We start from the raw sequence: 9,212 nt of genomic DNA on the forward strand, positions 1-9,212 counted from the left end.
CCAAGGCTGTGGTCCTAGTGTGATTAGATTGACTAGTTTTCTGTGAGTATGGTTTCAGTGTGTTTGCCCTCTGATGCCTTCTTGCAACACCTACCGTCTTACTTGGGTTTCTCTTACCTTGGGCATGGGGTATCTCTTCACAGCTGCTCCAGCAAAGCGCAGCCATTGCTCCTTACCTTGGACATGTTTAATAAAAATTAGGGTAATGGTAGAAAAAAATTTGTCTCACTGAATATTAAATCCTAGTTTTGTTAATTAAGGTTAGTGTTTATTAAGATTCACTTCTGAAATAATTATTTGTTGTTATAAAATTTAATTAAGTTAATAAGAGGACATTCTAAGTTTGTTTCTGAAGACTAACTTCATAATCAACCTTTGGATAAAGAGCAGATGCTCCATGATCTACAACCAGAGGATTAACACCAGCTTATGGTCATTCAACAAACTAAGTCAGACGACAAGGTAAATACTGGGCTACCCCTAATAGAAGCTCTTAAATTCTTCCTTGTGACGTTACTATTACTGCTAGCTATATTGCTTTCTATATTGCCTATCTTACAGAATTGTTGTCTTTTCCATTACCAATTGTGTGACTGAGTCTCTAATAAAAGGATGATCTATCTTTTGATATGAGATCAATGATTATAATAATGTAACTCTAAGTATGAGAAGAAGCCAAAAGAAGGAATATTTTCATGCACTATAAGAGACTACTAGTAAGGCAGATATGATCCAGGACTTTTGCTACTTTCGTAGCCTAATCCAGTAACAGCACATTGAGTGGACAATCAAAACATCTTCGCTAGACCTGGGAATGAGCATTCCTAATATACCTTTACTAGACAAACATTCCTAACATCATGGGACAAAATGATCACAATATGGCCCCAAAACCGTGCTCAAATCTATGGCCATGAAGGGAGTCTGAGGCTGGAAGCTGGCACTTGCCATCTGCCTCTACAAAGATGAAATCAGGAGCCACTACAGCTGCTGACCTTCTACACCCACAGAAAGGAATTCAGGGTAGAAATCATGAATGAGGCGTTTTGTGCTCTAAGAAAAACTGGCAGGACAGGTCTTCAGACAGTTAGATGTTTTCAAGTAAAGATTTCATGAACCCCAATTCTTGCATATTCTCTTACCTAGAGAAGCCCCAACATCACAGACCAATGTCTGGCCTTGGTTCTCCTGACTAGCCTCTCTTTTAGGCCCCTCGGCAGGTTTTCTACTTCTATTAATCTTCAGGCCGTGTATCTCTAACCTTCTTGTTAAGTTTATTTCTTCTAGAATACAAATAAAATCTCCAGATGCTGATGCAACAAGGATACCAGCTGGTTGACACGCGGACTACGCTAGAACAAGCAGCTTTCTCATTCCACAGACTCTCATCTCCCTCCAAAAATGCACCTGACAGTGTGGGCATTGGGACCAGGACCCCACAACCCTCCTGTCCAGCAGGAAGAAGCCAGAGCAGTTTCTGCCCCTTTCCCCAATGACTCGGGTCCCCACGTCGCAAGAGAGGATAGGCAGGTAGAAAGATTTGGCCCATTAATAAGAGGGGAGAACACTGAATCCTGCCCCAGGGCACAGGTGTGAGGTCTTGCACCAAGGCCACAGAAGCAGAGCCCAGAACCAAAGTCACCTCAAAAGCTGACTGTCCCACTTTATAACTGTTGCCAAAAACCCCCTGCTGCTGCTGCTGCTAAGTCACTTCAGTCGTGTTTGACTCTGTGCGACCCAATGGACGGCAGCCCACCAGGCTCCCCCGTCCCTGGGATCCTCCGGGCAAGAACACTCGAGTGGGTTGCCATTTCCTTCTCCAATGCATGAAAGTGAAAAGTGAAAGGGAAGTCGCTCAGTCGTGTCCGACTCTTAGTGACCCCATGGGCTGCAGCCCACCAGGCTCCTCTGTCCATGGGATTTTCCAGGCAAGAGTACTGGAGGGCGGTGCCATTGCCTTCTCCGAAAAACCCCCTAATACTAACTAAAAAGCTGCCTGACTCCCAATTAGGCAGATGCCCACTCCATTAAACACCCTATAGCGTCCCAACCACTCACCTAATGCCAACCTTTCAGCACGAATTTTCTTTGTTTTAAGGCTATAAAAGGTGGTTATTAACTCATGCACGCTGTCAACTCTCCCTGGTCTGTCAGCAGTTGTCAGCCAGCTGCGCTCGCGGTGCCCACTCTCTCTCTCTGCTCTTTGTTTTTAATAAACTCACTCCCTTCTGAAATGCCCTGTGTCTGGAAATTCTTTTCCAACCCGCGCTCAGGCTGCCTGAACAGTGTCGACTTGGGAGCTTGGGAGGCAGGCTCCCCATATGAGCAGAGGGCCCAGAGGCGCCAGGGCGGCCTTGAGAGGAGGGTTGGGGGCACAGGGCCCGGGAGCCAGTCTTCAAGGGATAGAATAGGGTCAGAACAGAAGGAAGGAGGAGCTCTGCACCACAGAGGAACCCTCCCAGCGGAAGGACCGTCCCCACAAGAGAAGCATGTGGATGGTGTGGACTCCAACAAGCTCTGAGCTTCCCAAGGGAGGCTGGCGGTTCCAAAGGGCAGGATGCGCCTGAGGCCTCTTTTTGCCTGAAAAACAGAAACTACACAAGTAATCTCATCTCTGCAGAGTCATTCCTCACCCCGACTTTCCCCTCCCATCCCCCAGGACAGCAACTTTCTCTTCTTTCCCTGCCCCCTAAACTCGTCCCCCTTCCCCCGCTCTTCTAGATCATTCTGGGCTCTGCACACTCCTAGGCCTGCCCCATCCTCCATTTTCTCCCCTTCCCACTTCTTGTATTCTAGATTCTTCTGCCCACTATACCCTTCGCTCCCTGGGTCCTGGATCCTTTTCAGCCTCCATGTGGCCTCAGTTTCACCTACTCTCAAACTCCATTTCACCTACTCTCAAACTCATTTCACCATCTCTCAAACTCCATGGAAGGACGTTTGGCGCCCCCACGTGGACATTCATTTTCCTGCAGGGCTTCCCCCAGAAGCTGGAGGCCCCAACCAGAGCCCCTCTGAGAGCAACCCTGCCCTTCTCAGCCTGGTTCCAGCTGGAACCTGGAAACCCTGCCCTCTTGTCCTACATTCTAGGCCCTACCCCAAGCCGTTCCCTCACTTCCCCAGGGCTGGAGTCCAGGAACCGTATTCTGGCCCCCATCCCCACTGCTCATGCCCTTCAGTTTTTGAATCGCCTGCACCCTCAGCTCAAGACTTCTGTCTCCTCCAGGGTCCTGACATCCCCCAACTCCTGCGCAAAGTCTGCCTTTCTAGCCCCAAAGGATTCCAATCTTCCTTCTCCACCTGGTTACCTGGACCCTTTCTCCACCCACTCCTCTTCCCTGGGACTCCTTTGTGCCAGGAGATTTGTGCCAGCGTGTCGCTAACTCCCTTCACAAACAGATGCAAAACACATAGAAACATACACACACACACAAATAGATATAAACACACAATACACAGACATACACACACACCCGTGTACACACACGTATGTAGGCACATAGCTACATACATACACACAAATAGACATATATGGATACATATTCACACACACACACACACATACACTCAACCCAGAGATCTCCCGCACCAAGGCCTTGACTGATTGGCATGGAGCTCTTCTCTGAAAACCCCGCCCCCTGGGCTTCCTCTGTGAAGCGGGCACCTCCCACGACGTCTCCCAGAGGACGTAAATTCAGGGTGTGTTCTGAGAGGAACACCCACAACTCGAGCTTGCGCCATGTTGTCACTTCTTTCGGTGATCGCAGACAAGGTCTTGGAAGTCCGAGAGTGGGTGCGGGCTAAATTTCTCACACAGAAGGTAAAAAAATTTTCCGTGATGTCCTGGACTGGATGCTCTTACCCAGCAGGGTCCCCCAGTCTGCTGGGGAAGGGCACCTGGCTGGCCAGGAAGTTGCCCACTCTATCTGGGGATCTGGTCAACAGAGGGGGTCTGCCAGATGAACCTTTAATGGTTTTCTGCCCTGTGGGTGCCAACTTGGGAGTTTGGGGCGGGCTGATCCCGACCTGTTGGGAGGGCGAGGAGCCATGGGGCCTTGAGAGGAGTCAGGGGTGCACTGGGGCCCGGGCAAGGGAGAGAATTGGGTGAGAACAGAGGGAAGGAGAAGCTCCACGCTACAGAGAAGCCCTCAAAGTGTAAGGACCGTTCTGGGAAGGAAAGTGTGGACGGTGTGGACCCCAACAAGCTCTGTGCTTCCCAAGGGGGGCCTGGAGGCTGGCAGTTCCAACAGCGGGAGATGTGACTGAGGCTTCTTTTTGCCTCAAGAACTGAAAGTGCACAAGCAGCCCCGCCCTCACACCCGCTTTCCATTTCCTTCCCCGAGGGCAGAAACCCGCTCTTCTTTCCCTGCCCCCTAAACTCGTCCCCGCTTCCCGGCTTTTCTAGCTCCTTCTGGGCTCTGCCAACCACAGTCTTCCTCATTCTTACTCATCCTGTGCCCTCGTGTTCTAGATTCTTCTGCCGCGCTCCCCTCCCTTCTCTTGGCTCTGGCTCCTCTTCAGCCTCCGCTGTGGTCTCACAGCGGTCTTCACTTGCTCACACATCTCAGCCTCACACAAGCTCAGCGGAAGCACATTTGAAGCCCAGAGATGGACATTCCCTTTTTTGTTACATATAATAGTTTGTGGTATTTTGTTAGATTCCTCATGTAAGTGATATCATATAGTATTTGCCACTGTTTTCTCCCACTTATAGATTATGTTTACTCTTTTATCTAACCAAAAGCATCTAAAGCACACCAACTGAGAAATGAAAAAGGGATACAAATGAACTTATCTACAAAACAAATAAAATTATAGATGTAGAAAGCAATCTGATGGTTACCTGGGGTAAGGAGGGGAGGGATATACTGGAAGACTGAGGTTGACATGTACACACGACTATATATAAAATAGATGAGGAATAACGACCTTCTGTATAGCACAGGGAACTCTACTCAGTACTCTGTAATGACTTATATGGAAAAAGAATCTGGAAAAGAGTGGATATATGTATGACTCACTTTGCGGTATAACTGAAACTAACACAACACTGTAAATCACCTATACCCCTAGAAAAAAAGATTTTTAAGGTAGGAAAAGAACAAAACTCTTAATGGAAAAGAAAATGAAAGTCAAAGCAATGTACATGTACCAGATACATACCAGTGTCTGGTATATATTATAATAATACGTATACTAAAAATATATATACATAATATATATATGGGGCTTCCCAGGTGACACAGTAGTAAAGAATCTGCCTGCCAACACAGGAGATGCAAGAGATGCCGGTTCAATCTCTGGGTCACAAAGATCCCCTGACATAGGAAATGACAACCCACTCCAGTATTCTTGCCTGGAAAATTCCATGGACAGAGGAACCTAACCGGCTATATAGTCTATGGGGTCACAGTTGAACACGACTGAGTGTGCGCACACACACGTATATAACATACATGATATATATCATATTATATAATATATAATGCATAATACAATATATAGTAGATATATATACTATGTTTGTATGCATAATGTATATTTTCTGTGGGTTTCTCATAGATAAATTAATGATATATGGAACAGAACAAGCCCTGAAACCCTTGAACTGTTGGGTTGCCCAGTCCAAGGGATGCTGATATTTGTACTACATAAGATAGCAACTCGTTAAACATGAATCGTTCATAAAACAATATCATATATATCTCTAAACAGATGTTTGGTCGCCAAATAGCAGAAGCCATTACGGTTTAATTTCTTTTTATATATTTGTTCAGAATCTATGCTATCTTTGCAAAATCTTAGAAGACAACGTCGTTTATTATTGTTAAAGAAGCCGCATCGTTGAAGGAAGTTAACAGTAGAGATTTGGATATCCTTATTAATTATAAATACTGACTCCTCTGTCTAAGAGAGAGGACTGATTTAAAACTGGGGAGACATCCCTAACATGATAACAGGTTTCAGGAGACACAGATTACCAGCTTGGCTTCCTGTGGTGGCCACTAAACTGTGATTTCCTCCAACACTGGCAAACATTTAGAAATCGAACTTTTGCTGTTTTAAGCAAGACACCAACTGTGCCTGGCAATGAATAGACTTGACCATGGAGATAAAGGATTACCAAACTGTCATGTCGTCTTCTGCCTGGTTCTGTGCTGACCGAGACTTCAACCAGGCGCAGAGTAGGGGAAGGGCCAGATGGTGACCGGGCCGGACCCTAGGAGGCTTTCCCAGAATAAAGCCCCAGCCGAGTCTTCCGCCTGCCTTCTGTCTGTAGAAAATCTTTCGTCAAAGAATAAACTTGGGGACTTCCTTGGGGGTCCAGTGGGTGAAGACTCTGAACTTCCACTGCAGGGAACGCAGGTTTGATCTTGGTTGGGGAACGAGAATCCTACTTGCTTGCAACGCGGCCAGAAAATAAAAAGTAAAAATTTTTTTAAAAGAATAAATTTAATCACAGAAGTGAAAAAAATGCAGAAAGCAAAGGAAAACAGTCAAACAAGCCAAAATAATAATACTTCAGCCATTAGACAAAGTCAAGGACCTTTATTTAGTTCTTCCTCAAGATCTATAGATATTGTTCTGTGCCTTATATGGGAACTGTTTAGCAGATACTCAAACCCCTACCAAGTGGAGGAAGTTAACTGTATGTTGCCCACAAGCAAGTCAACCCCAGACCACTTGGAAGCAGAAGGTTGATGACGCTGCCTCTTCATTACCTCACCACCGACCATGGGTCGGTAAACAGTGTGAGACTCCTCACTACCACCACCAGGCTGGGACACACAGTCTTAAGGCATTGCCTGCTGTGGCCCTCTTTGCCTGGCCAAACAGTAAAGCTAATTTCTTTCTACTTCACCCAACACTTCCTTAAAGGTTTCATCCTGCACCACTGTACAGAGGCCAGATTTTGGCAACAAATTGGCTGGTCGGTATGGGGTTGATTTAGGGGCAGCCCCACGGGGGTCCCCTTGCTTGCTCAGACTCTCCGAGGTCATTCCTCCACGCCAGGCTCTTTTGAGAAGGCAGAGGGTTGGAAGATTCCTTCAAAGGCCAGGTGGCCTGGGACTCTTGTCAAGAAGGCTGAGCTCCAGTCCTACCAGGTACTGCATCCAGGCAGTGGGGGCTCTGAGTCAGAAGTGGAGGGTGAAGAAGGACCACCCTAGAAGCTGGGGAGGCCACCTTCACCTTAAAGAAGTTTCTCCAGCCTATGTCAGCCTGAATGTTTCTGCTCCAAAGAATTATTTGGAGGAAGGAGAAAGAATCAGGGACATGGAGACACCTTGGCCAGCATCTGGGTAAGGCCCCAGGTGAATATTCTGAGGCTCCTTTGAAACAGGAGGGGAAAGGGCAGGGCACAACCTTTGACATATCCCGAGGGCACAACATAAATGAATTAAAATCAAACGAGTCCAAGATGGCCAACAAGTCAGCTTGACTAGACCTTGATCCTTGGTATAACTCATTGTAACACATCAGCAAGCTAAATGGCACACTCAAGGTGCCGTGACAGTTCTGAGGTGGAAATCCCCTCCCCTTCCTCAAAACTTTTGGAATAATCCTCCCACTTAGTAGTCTATGAAATGATCCAGCCCATAGAAACTACCACACCACATTTCCAGGCCGTTGTGCTCACCCTCTGTAATGGCTCACACTCTGTCTGTGGGGAGTGTTTCTCTATGAATAAATCTACTTCTTACCTATCACTTTGTCTATCACTGGATTCTTTCTGTGATGAGACATCAAGAACCTGAGTCACGCCATGGAAAAAAACAGAAGAGGGCACTCAATACACCTGTGAGCCCCTGGGAGATCTCAGATACCTATTCAGGACTACCAATGAGTGCCATTCTAATGAACACCCCCAAAATCTGGTTTCTGGGGATAAGATTTCTCAGGATAGCTCTAAAGAGCCAACACAGCTTGGTAGAGACTGTACTCCAAAACAGACAGGAGATAGATCTTCTGATCCCTAAACAAGGAGGGACTTGAGCCATCCTGGCCATGTGAATTTAAAACTGACTGATGCCCCTACTCGTCCATGTTATGCCATATTGATGATGCTTATGATTGTTCCATGTACTGTCAATTGTCTAACCTGTTTTTTCTCTTCCCAAGTCAACCAGCTACAACATGCAGTGCCAGTTCAACAAAGGTGTAAAACTACAGCCGACCACGGAAAATATCACTCACCCTGAGATGGACACTGCTGTAAGGACTCTGAGGCTTGAGACTAGCAAGAGGGGGAGGCCCAATACCCCTCGCCGTCCCAGTTCAGCAGGAAGTAGCCAGAAAGATCTCGACAGCCCTATTCCCAAACAACTGGGCCTTCCATCTCTTGAGGGGGTAATGTTAGGTAGTTAGAATAGGGAAAAGGAGTCCAGAATGGCGGTGTCTAAAAGATGAGGAACAGAAAAGCCCACGAAAATAGAACAAAAGAAGGTCTGAGGACCGGAGTGAGGACCTCAGGTAAAACAAACACCACTCCTGACTGGCCCAATTGACATAGGACAGGCCCAGGGAAAAAACATATAAAAAGAGGAGCCAAAGCTAGCTCGCTCTCTCTCTCCCACATGCTGGGGCGCTCATCTCTTCGTGTCTTTGGATCAACGTGCCTTCACGCCTCAAAGATGGATTTTCCTGCTATCTTCTAAATAAAATGGAGCTGTAATACTGAGCTGTAACACTGATTTGTGTAAGAGCTATAACACGGTCCGTTCGAGACTTGAGAGCTATAACACGGTGTCTCCGAGACCCGAGAGCTGTGACACGCCAAGGGGGCTTTAATGTCCATCACTCCAAATCTTTGTTGTGACGAGACAGAACCGAGGAGCATACACTCGCCTGATAGAACCAACTAAGGCCAAGATGGCAGAGTCGACTTCCACTAGACCCTGAGCCTCAGTATATGCTCATTGTAACATATCAGCAAGCTAAGTGACCATCCACCACAGTTGGCAAAGTGAATAACCATTGTTTCACACTGATCTATGACTCTATCTGATTTAGTGTTTTAACCCCTTTTGATATTTTCAACAAAACTTCCTAAATCAAATTCTAATGAAGTCTTCTTGACCCCTAGCTAACTCTGGGATGCTTCAAAGGGCCCCTGAAACAGGACAAAGAGAGATATTAAGCTAATTAGGTTCATTTGGTAGGTTAAATTACATGGGCAGTATTATCAAATGAGTAATATGTTAAGGTCCTTT

General features: G+C 46.5%; 1 long non-coding RNA gene across 1 annotated transcript; it reads left to right on the forward strand.

The window, feature by feature from the left end:
* The first annotated feature begins 3,727 nt into the window (after window positions 1-3,727).
* On the forward strand, window positions 3,728-8,677 carry LOC139177123 (uncharacterized). The gene is made up of 2 exons (XR_011561566.1): window positions 3,728-3,820; window positions 5,778-8,677. It is a non-coding gene; the product is annotated as an uncharacterized lncRNA (long non-coding RNA).
* The last annotated feature ends 535 nt before the right edge of the window (window positions 8,678-9,212 follow it).

Source organism: Bos indicus, chromosome 18 (assembly GCF_029378745.1).
Source record: "Bos indicus isolate NIAB-ARS_2022 breed Sahiwal x Tharparkar chromosome 18, NIAB-ARS_B.indTharparkar_mat_pri_1.0, whole genome shotgun sequence".
Lineage (NCBI taxonomy): Eukaryota > Metazoa > Chordata > Mammalia > Artiodactyla > Bovidae > Bos > Bos indicus.